Raw genomic sequence first — 11,142 nt, forward strand, 5'->3', positions numbered from 1 at the left:
GAATATGAATTCCTAGTAGAGGGTCTGCCTCACCTTGAATAAAAGAAGCACACAAGTTGGTTTCATGGCATTACTTTTTTTTTTTTTTTTTTGACTACTTAATCATTTTCTCCCATTGAATAAAATGAGAAATGTGATTTGGACTATTGCTTTACCCCATCAAATCCACAGTTTCAGATTTCAAAATCTGATTCAAACGTATTCAGACCCTATGACTTTATAAAAGGTAAGGCCAGAGCCCTTTCTTTCTTAGGTTTATTTTAATTTTTTTTTTTTTTTACATTGCATAATGCAGTTCAGCTACATAGTCATATTCCTTTGTTTGGGGGAATCCTCCAGGAAATGTGTACTAAAATGGCAGTAGTATATCCAGCTGTTCATTAATGTGTACAGTACTGTAGCTACCTGGCTATGTAGAGTTGTGAAAATATGATGGTTGCTGGAACAGTGCTGTTTTATAATGCATCTGCTGTGCTGTAGGCACTAGACCTGTTTTGAACAGATGCTCCGAAATCAGTGCAACTTCTGCATCTGCAGAGTGATTGCTTCTATCATGGTATTGAGGTAAAAAAGAGCTAGTAGCTACCCTGTTCACAAGAGTGATGCCTTTAGAAACTGGCTTGTTCCTCTCCATGCCTTCATATCTAGCTCAAACTGTTACATGAATGAATGTGGTAACTTCTTCATGATATAGTTATGCCACTCTGTGCATAGTTGCTATTAAAAATGACTCAGTCCTGTTACGTTCTTCTTTCAAACACTCCATACTCTCAAAACCTTTCTCACTTTAATTTTTAGTTTTGCTTCTTTACAGGATGTAGTTTTCTTTTTCCAGACAGTCAGTTTTATGAAGGCAACTCTTTACGGTAAGACTAGTTAGAGCAAGTAAAAGTTGAACAGGTCGTCTTTTTTCTCTTCTTTTTTTTTTTTTTTTTTTTTTTTTTATTGGGGTTTGGTAGGGTTTTTTGTTTGTTTATTTTGCAAGTGGCTCTTTGCAAGAACTTTCTTGAAAAGGGAAGCTTTACTGAAAATTGGTTTTTAAAGCTCTTCTCCTCCCTGGGTTTTTACAAGCTCTCATTATTTCAGAGCTTAGAGGCCATAGCTGGCCAGTACAGGAGGGGACAGTATAACATCAAGGGGCTTTGTACAGAAGTTTGTACACTTGTGTAATATGTAATAGGCATTTTCACACTTTCTGTTGAGCTTTTTACCTGTAACCTTTACTATGTTGTAAATTAAACGCAAATTTTGCCAGTTTGGAGAGTATAGTGTGTTCCTTCCCAATCTACACTTCTGCGGTAGACACTGCATTGTCTTGTGGCCTGTTAAAGGATTTCTGCTATTGCAAAATGCAACTGTCACTGAAGGGCTCAGTAGCTGGCTCAGGCTGCAGCCCTTAAAACTGCTGCAGCTTCAGTGCTTGTGACCTGCTGCTTTGCTGCCTTGTGCTGCAGTGCATTGCACTTCGCACACAACAGTGCCACTTAACAGTGGGTTTTAAACAACAGTTGGCATTTTCTGAGTGGAATTCTGGTTCTAGCAGAATTCTCTCTGCAAAAGTTGTTTCAGAGTCTAGCTTAGCTGTTCTCATTGCTGCCTCTGGCCTATGTGCCATCCTTTGTCACTGTGTCTCTGCAGCTCATCCTAAACTTTCAGGAGAGCTTTATTAACAGCAAACTGGGACTCAGTTAAAGATAACCATGGTTCCTGCCATGTAATATTGAGAGGGGTTCCTAAGCTGTAATAAATTTAGTAACATTTAGGCTATAGATTAGTATTTCTTCTTAATCCAGCAATATTTAAGCATCTGGAGCAGCTGTGTCTTCATTTTTGTCTGACAGCAGAAGAATGGATCTTCACAGAAATTAAGAAATCTGCTGATCTACCACAGGTAGAAATAGTTGGTATAGGTTAAGCAATTAGCTTTGTGGTCTGACTTTTTAAGGGTCGGGGTGACTGGCAGTTGATTTCTTAGAAGAGTATTAAAAAGGAGGAAACTTATATGATAATCTAAAGCACTCTAATGCAGTCTGCAGAGATGGAAATAAAGAAGTGGAGAAGAGTTTGGAGCTAAATAAATGATTGATCTAAATAATAATGGGAGTGTTTTCCAGGAACACTGTCCCTGAAGCATTTGTCAGATTGTAACGAGGTTGTATTTCAAAACCAGGAGAGAGAAGAGTAGAACAAGAACCCAGCAGCCATCCCAAGAGCAAGTAATGAGCTTCCAGAAGCTATCTATTCACAGTGTGCTTTGCAATAAGATACCAATGTTTTAGACCCTGTGAAGAAGTTCATGATAGACTGCTCCTGGAGAGGAGATAACTGCTCCCTGGGGCGTTTTAGGAATAGCTTCCATTTCAGAACAGATGAGTGTTCCAGCTGAAGTATGTGCTCATGCAACTACACCAAGTGCTTTGAAACAGCCAGTGTCATTGGGAAGGACTGCAGCAGAGGGATGGGCTGAAGGATGTGGATCAGGACAAGCCAAAGAACTGGGGCTGTGTAATGGCTGTTAATGGTCTCCAAGGTCAGATGGTGCTTGAGAGTTTGTTTTTCAAAAGCAGACTAATACAGTCAGATAATGTGTAGATTCTCTGGACTCAAAACTGTTTGTTTTAATCTAGCAGTGGCAAGTAAAGAGGAAAAAAAATCTCGCTTGAACCTCTGCTCAACACCAGGAAAAGCTCATTCATACAAGCTCTGTGGTGCTACTGAGACTATGCTGCTTGTGCTGTGTAGTGGACAGGAATGTTATTGCAAGGTGGAGAGGGTGAAGTAGGATTGTGCCCAGTTTAGGATAGACAGCTGTGTGATTTGGGTCACCATCTTCTACCCCTGGAAGTCCCATAACCAGTAAGCGGTACCTGGCATAGTGGCAACAGCTTACTGCATCAAACTGTGTAACTGTGATGCTTTTCCCCACCTCCTTCAAGAGGTCTTGCATCTTCCAGAATAGCTGTCCAGCAGTTTTGATTGTTGCTCTGGTGTTGTCTTTTGCTTCTTGTGAATCCTCCAGAAATGCTGTCCTCTTCAGAGAAGCTGTAAGAAGGGGAGAAGCTGCTAAAGAGCCCATATCAGTGCTGTTCTCCATGCTGTGTATAGCTGTATGTCATATCATCTGGCATATTCTGACAAATTCAGGCACGCTTGCAGAACATGGTAGAGGAGGAGAAGGAATCTTAAATAACAGGTGTGCTCCAAGTACTGCTCTGGTTATTCTGATATGTCTGCCATGGTTAAAGTTGTTCACTGCTGCCTTGCAAAGATACCCAGATGGCAAGCTGCCAGCATCTGTGCAGAGTTTTGAGGAACTGGCCAGTAGTACTGGCTTAACCTATCAACGCTGGCCATAGCTGGCCACAGGGGCTTTTTTGACTCATTTCTGGACTGCAGTGGATCAGTTCCTGACAGAGGCTGCTCACCTATTTCTAGGCGTGTCTAAGAGGCACGCCTCTTGAGTTGAGGCTCAAGGAGCACCAGAAGCATTTTTCCTGGTGGGTGAGCAATGGTATGTTTATGCCTGTATCATGTCAGGGCAAGTCCTTACTGAAACGAGGCACAACAAATTGTTTATCCAGTGTCTTTGTGAAAGTACTGGCTTTATGATTTCAGGAGTTTGCAGGAGTTCATTCTCTATTAGCCTTTCTTCTATAAGCATAGTAGTGTGCTCAGTTAGTTTGATAGCGATTTCAGTTTGGTGAAGATGAGGAAAAGCCTGGAATTACTGTTTAACCAGTAATTCCACTGCCTGCTTCAGTAGAACTATTGCTAAAGCTCAGACACCTCACAGCTCTGATACTGCTTGCTTTTTGACAGGTCAGAGGTGGTTTGTGATCCACTGTGGAAAGCGTTAAAAACCTTCAAGGTGAGGATACTTCAGGCTGACAGACTACTGTTGCTTTGGTTGTAGCAGCTGACTTAACATTTCTCCTGTGCTAGTCTTCCTTGAGCCCTGCTTGTGGGATCTCAATTCCTTCTTCTATCTGAGGAGCTCTGATCTCCTGCTTGTTGTAACTTCAGGATTTCAGGTGTAGTCAAACAACAATAAGCTTAGGACTCTGAATGACAAGCAGGGCAGGATGACTTGAAACTGCCTAAAATCTGTGGAAACTCCAGTGGTCTGCCCTGCAAGGTGAGGCAATTCTTTAGGCAATTTTTAGGTTTCCCCAGTTGAGTGTGGACACCAGAAGAGCAGGTGGACAACTTTGGTCTCTGTAGATGCTCATGGCAGTGTGATTTCCCACCAGTGGCCTGAAGCTGACCTGGCCAAGCCTTGTTCCTGGCTTTCCTCTACCATACAGCACAGACATGTCTGTCTCTGAGTGCCTCTACTTCTGTCTGCTTCATTTTGCTTTCTTCTAAGCAAGCCACATAAAGACAATGGAGACTAAACCCTCAGGACAGGAGCATGAAAAGTACAGCAGGTACAATGAAAAGTGCTGATAGCTAATCATCCTACCTGAGCCTGCGAATACTGTCCAGAGACCAAGCTGATGGCTAAAATGGACGGAGTCAGAAAGCATGTGCTGCAAGCCCAGGTGGGCTTTTAAAGACTACAAATTTAAAGACTAAATAACAAGCATTAAATGATCTGATGTCATGTGGTACCCTGTGTGTGAGAATAGGAAACCAGTGTTTTTCCAGCTATCCACCAGCTGTCACCTGCACAGAAGGGACACAACAAGATGATATTACATCTCCTTGAGCATCTACTGCAGGGGCTTGGAGAGCAGCTAGCAGCCCTATATGCTGGGGTGGAGTATGTCCTGTGTTTGCAGGGACTGCCCATGCGGTTTGAGAACCTGGCTATTGGCTTTCAGTTCAGTGTAGATCCCAAAATATCATTTAGAACATTGCACAGCTAAGGGATTTGCCAAGGGCCCAGTCAAGTTTCCAGTAGCACCCAGAATTGTCACCTCCATCTGATGCCGAGTACAACCCAGGGCAAGCAGCAGACAAGTAGCTTTTAGGGTGCTCTGAGTATTTTCAAGAGAAAACGAAACCATGGGTTTGGTGTCCCTTTTCAAGCCCACCTGTCTCCTGCCAAAAAAGCTCTGCACTGACTGGCTAGGCATGCTCCTGTGAGATGCTGCATGTAAGATCTGCCATCAAGCTCAGTGAAAACTGAAATAAACCACATTAATGTTTCTTCAGCAGCCTCCTCTCTGCCAGGAGATGACATTATCACAGAATCACAGAATTTCTAGGTCGGAAGAGACCTCAAGATCATCGAGTCCAACCTCTGACCTAACGCTAGCAGTCCCCACTATTATGCGGTGTTTCAGACAAGCTGTCGTGCTATAGAAAGAGCTCGCCTTTGCATGCAGCACTGAGGTTGGTAGACCTTGGCCAGATGCCTACCAAGCTGTTCCCTTGCTCCCCCTCCTAAGCAGGATGGTGAGGAGAAAGTAGAATGAAAAAAACTCACTGGTTGCAATAAGGACATGGAGATCACTCAAGGATTACTGTCATGTATTAAGCAGACAGCCTGGGGAAGATTAAGTTCATTTATTGCCAACTGATAACAGAGTAAGGCAGTAAGAAAAAAAATAAAGCACCTCCCATCCCCCCTTCCCTGGCACAACTTTGATCTCAGATCTTTTGATTTTTCTACCTCCTCCCCTGAAGCAGTGCAGAGGAGAAGATGATGGGGGTTGCAGTCAGTCCATTACACATCATCCACCGCTCCTTCTCGGTCGCTCTCTGCCCCTGCTCCATGTGCTGCCCCTCCCACGGGATGCCGTCCTTTCCAAATTGATCCTGTGGGGGCTGCCCGCAGGCAGCAACTCTTCAAGAACTGCTTCTGCATGGCTCCATACCATGGGGTCCATCCCCCAGGAGCAAACTGCTCCAACACAGGTATCCCATGGGCGGCAGCTCCTCCCAGATCCCCTGCTCCTGCCTAGGCTCCTCTCCATGAGTTGCTGGAGCGTGGCGATCTGCTCCCCTGTAGCACCCCATGGGTGCAGGGGGACATCCTGATCCACCATGGGCCTCAGGAGAACTTCTGCCCCAGTGCCTGGAGCACCTCCTGCTCCTCCTTCACCAACCTTGGTGTCTGCAGGATTCCTTCTGTCTCAGTTTCTCAATCCTCTCTCTCCCAGCTGCTGTTACACAGCAATTTTTTCCCTTTCTTTCCACAGAGCTCATGGCTCAGCTCTGGTCAGTGGTTGGGTCCCTTTTGGAGCCCTCTAGAACTGGCTATTTTCTAACACAGGGCAGCTTCTGGACTCTTCTCACAGAGTCTCCACCCATCCACCCCCAGCCCTCGCTACCAAAACATTGCCTTATAAGCCCAGTGCATGTTTGCACTTCCCTCGTCATACTTGGTCACCAGCCTAGGAGCACAGAAACTTCATGTGAGCTATATGACTTGTTTGCTGAGTGCTCATCACTTGCTCATCACATTGTGGGTTTTTGGGTGGAAAAAAAGCCAGTTCCAGGAAAAATAAAAGTTTCCTTTAAAAGGGCTGCTTCTGTCCACCCTGTCTTTTGCAGAAATAACTAGGTGAAACTTGTAATAGCCCTCTGGCTGCTGGCAGTTGTTAGCCAACAGTTGTTCCTATTTTGATATCACTGGGCCCTTCTGTTATGCTTCATATCTTTCTGTTTCCTTTTAACCATTTTGTCTCAGTTACTCCATATGCAGGAGAGAATATGCACTAGGATGTAGGTGTCAGTTGCTTCTTGATGACCAAAATCCTGGTCAAGATGTAGGTGACACCCAGTCACCTACTGACACCCAGTTCAGTATTTGAATTTCTGTGAATCATTTTCAGCATTTTTTTTAACCTAAATGTGCGAGTGATGTAGGTATGTAGGTAAAATAGCTATTTTCTTTCATCACAAACAAATGCTCAGCTGGAGGGGAAAAAAAAGCATTTGCATTCACTTTACTGTCAGTGAGCTGAACCAACACGGAGATTGTGGCAACTTCCTCTGATTGTAGTAACTTCCTCTTCCTGTTACTTCTACTGTCCATTCTCACCCTTTTTATATGCTTAAGTAGGGGTAAGGATCCCCTTGAGAGGAGTTTCCATCTCAGTGCTTTTGGTGATCCCTCTTCCTCGGCCTTTGAGATGCACAGCTTGCGCCAGCCTCTGGTCTTAGTGAGGAGCTGGGTGCTGTTTGCTGGGAGGAGCAGTGGGTCACGTTCTGATGTCCTCTGCTGCCTATGCAGCACAGTTGGAGTACCTCTATGTGCTGTCCTACTGTCAGGGCACCCCTGTGAAGGGACTGCCTGCAAGGCCTCTGCATTTCAATTCAGAGAGGTGGAGACAGTGGTCACAAAGGGGCCCCCAGCCCAGGGGCCATGTGCCTAGCCCACGCCTAGGTCCCTGACCTCAGGCTCAGGGTGCCTGATTTGTCCTTTCCTTTCCTGGTCCCTGTGGGGAAGTGAGAGCTGTGTGTGGAAGGGGGTGGAATTTGTGACAGCAGCAGTTCCCAGGGCCCTGCATCCTCTGTCCTGTTCCTCCTTTTGCAGGCAGAGCTAGCAGGAAGATTCCAGCCTGGCGAGAGCAGGAGGAAGTGAAAGCATTATGTTCGATTATTTCCACTCGTTTATTCAGCCCAGGGTTTTGGCTGTGTTTGGGATCACAGAGCCCTGACAAGTTTGCTGCCGTTTCCTCCTACAACTGCTCGGTTACTTTGCTTCCTGCAGGCATCCCAAACCTCATGGGTCCATTACACATGCTTCCAGGTAGCTGCAAAGCATTAGCCTTGTTCACCCCACCCTTGAACCTGAGTAGATAACCTAGTAGGCTCAAGGCTAAGCTACCATGAGAGCACAGTGGGTGTTGCTGCCCCCAAATCAGAGCCAGTCAGCCCTATGGGCTGTTGTCAGCCAACTTGGACATCTCTCCCTGCCTTAAGTCCAGGCAAGGGGCACGGAAACAAGCGTTCAGCCCAAAACAAGCACATTTGAAAGACTCATATGACGAAGGAGAGTAGACTCTTGTCTCAGAACAGAGATGGAGGAGTTATCTCCCCCCTGCCCATGAAGTGCCCCTACACAATAGATACAAGGTTCTAAGGCAGGAGAGAGGAGACTCCAGGAGAACAAGTAAAGACCTCGGAAAAAAAAAAACAAAGAGAACTGAGAAAGGCCGACCACACAAAGTTGGATCAGTCTCCCAACTGCATCAAAACTAGTGCCACAAAAATGGCGCAAAGGGTGTTAGTCATTGGAGACTCCTCTCTGAGAAGCACCAAGGCTCCCATTTGCCATCTGGACAATCTCTCTGGAGAGGTTTGCTGCCTGGGGCCTGTATTTGCGGTATTACAAAGAGACTACTAAGTCTGGTGGGTTCCAAAGACTCCCACTTCCTACTTTTTCAAGTAGGATCAAATGAAGCTGTACCAAGGAAACTCTGAAATACCAAAAAGGAAAAATCCATGTCCCTTGGAAATATGTTGAAGGGATCAGGAGCGCATGTAGTGTTCTCCTCTGTCCTCTCAGTTCGTGACTGGGACCCAGGAAGAAGGAGACAAAGGGGCCAAGTGAATTGGCTGCAAGGCTGGTGCTGTGCCAAGGTTTTGGGTTCTACAGCCTTGGACAAGCTTTTGAGAGACTGGGTATGCTGATGCTGGATGGGGTGCAGCTGACCATGTGGGACAAAAACTCACTGACAGCAGCCCTGCAGAGAAGGACTTGGGGGTTCTGGTAGACGAAAAGCTCGGCATGAGCCAGCAGTGCACGCTTGCATCCCATAAGGCCAATTGTGTCCTGGGCTGCATCAAAAGAGGCACTCTACACCTTGCAAACTAGCATCCCCCTTGATCATGTTTCCTTGTATCACTAACCTGCTCTGGGAATCAGGGGCAGGTGAACCTGCAACAGTGTCAAAATGCAAAAATGCATCAATGAGCAGAGCTGCACTAGTGCTGGGTTTCCTGTGTGCTGTTTCTGCTTGGGTATTAGTTTTTCATGTCTGTGGGATGAAACTTCAGGAAAGACCAAGGACAGTCTTTGGTATCTTCTCCAACTACAACCAGTTTGTTAACTTGGTAAACTATAGGCTGCTAAGCTTGGGAGCAGCTGTGTGGTATTGATAGTTAAAATACATACATGAATGTATTTTGTTAGCTTTACTAGAATTCTCACAGTTCTGTTTAAGCCACTGTATGTTTCTGTCCCATTTCATTTAATTTCCCCATGTTTTCTTATTTTTAAACATATTTTTATCCACCCCTGGATATGATAACAAGCTTAATGAAGTACATGCTAAACATATATGGCTATAACTTGATTCTCCATCCAAATTATGCTAAACATCACCCTGCGGGGGGAAGTTTAAGTTTAGAGTATAAAGGAAAATTGTTAGTGTTAGAAAAAACAGCATTAGTGATAGCATTAGTTAGATAGAGTGAGAGAAAACAATTAGAAAAGTGGGTGGTGGGGGGAGAGAAGAGATTGGAGACCTAGAAGAGGCAGTTGAAGGGCTGTGCTTCTTCTCCTCCACCAAGACAAAAATGCCTTCTTGGTAAGCTCTGCACCTTCACTTTTTGGTGAGGAATACCCCACATAGTATTTTGCTAGCACTGTTATTATATATTCGTGCTATTGCAATGAGTATATTTGTCAACAGCAATTGTGAATGTGTTATATCTTGTTGACTTATTAAATACTTTCAATTTTGCAAAACAGTATCAGCAGAAGTCCTTGGCAGGGCTCTGAAACAGGCGATCATTTGACTACCTTTTTATGTGACACCCGAAGGGGGTGGTTTTGGGAGCTGGGCTAGTTTTGTCTGGTGAAGAGGAGGAGAAGGGTGATCTAATAGCAGCCCACAACTACTCAAAGGACAGTTTCACAGGCAATGGAGCCAACCTGTTCCCAAAAGTGGCAGACAAGACAGCAAGGGCCAATGGCCACACCTGCAACCTGGGACATGTAAGGCTGAGCAATAGGAAAGTATCTCAACTGGGAGGGATGTGCAGCCCAGGGACAGGTCACTGGTGAGGTGGGCGAGGGTCTCCCTCCCTGTAGGTTGTCAAGACATTGGCACAGCTGAGCTGCTCTGGTGCCAAGGATAGTCCAGCTCCAAGTGGCAGTTTGGCCTGAAATCCTTTGGACACCTCTGCTGCTACAACATGCTTGAAGGCAGACTGAAATTGTCTTCTGTGGGGGAATCACAGTGCTCCAGCACTCTCTGTCTCTCTGTCCCTTAGATTGCTTTGTGCTCTTCTTAACAATGGGAAACATACACATTTCTGTGAAGGAATTAAGAAATTCCTGTTCAGCAAATGGAGTCAAAGCGGAGCAAGACACCTTTTTGTGCCTCATCTATTTAAAAATACCTTTCTTCAAGTTTTATTTCTACATGCAGGCCCATCCTCCTGCTGTTCCTAGCCTGCAGCTTCAGTTTGATTCATGAGCTAAGTTGAAGGAAAGTTGTTAGAAAGTTGAGGCTCACCAGGAGCTGCAGATCTCAGAAATGATGTTTCCATCTCAGCCTGTGTGACTGGGGTGTGGAGCCTGTGGCCATGGGGACTGTGCTCCACTGCTTTGGCAAAGGACATCCTCATCTCTATGGGAGGCCAAGCTGGGTGCTGCTGCCTGTGCCAGACACAGGAATGTGGCTGTTGTCTTGCCCAGGGCTGAGGCAGCCACACAGAGATTCCATCTGGACCTGCTGGTTCCCCTCTGCTCCTCTGCATGCTGAACACAGCCAGGGCATGATGCAGGAGAGATTTGTGACTGGGGCAAGTGGAATCTGAATGCCTGGAGTTGAGCAGGATGGAGGTGCCTGTGTGTTTCCAAGGGGTGAGGGCTGCCTGGACACAGCCCTTCACTAGCTCTGCCATGGTCTGTTCAGACCTGGCCTCTACCCCAGAGCACCATCACTCTAGGGTAGGCCAGGCTGGCACATGGGAGGTGTGCAATGAGGACAGCCTGGGCAGGACGGGCTGGAGCATTGGTCCAGCCAGGACAGCACCATGGCAGAGCCAAGGTCTGTGCCTTTGCCTGCCTTCAGCACCATCAGCCTGGGCAGGGCAGGGCTAGGAGCCACCAGGCCGTGGGTGACAGGAATTGGGCTGTCTCAGCAGCTCATCAGTCTGTTTACATAGACTGGAGAGCTGCCAGCAGCAAGTATCTGGAGCAGGAACTTACCAGTGCTAGAAGCAGAAGTGAAAACC

The sequence above is a fragment of the Aythya ferina genome (assembly GCF_964211825.1).
Source record: "Aythya ferina genome assembly, chromosome: 24".
In the NCBI taxonomy this organism is placed as follows: domain Eukaryota; kingdom Metazoa; phylum Chordata; class Aves; order Anseriformes; family Anatidae; genus Aythya; species Aythya ferina.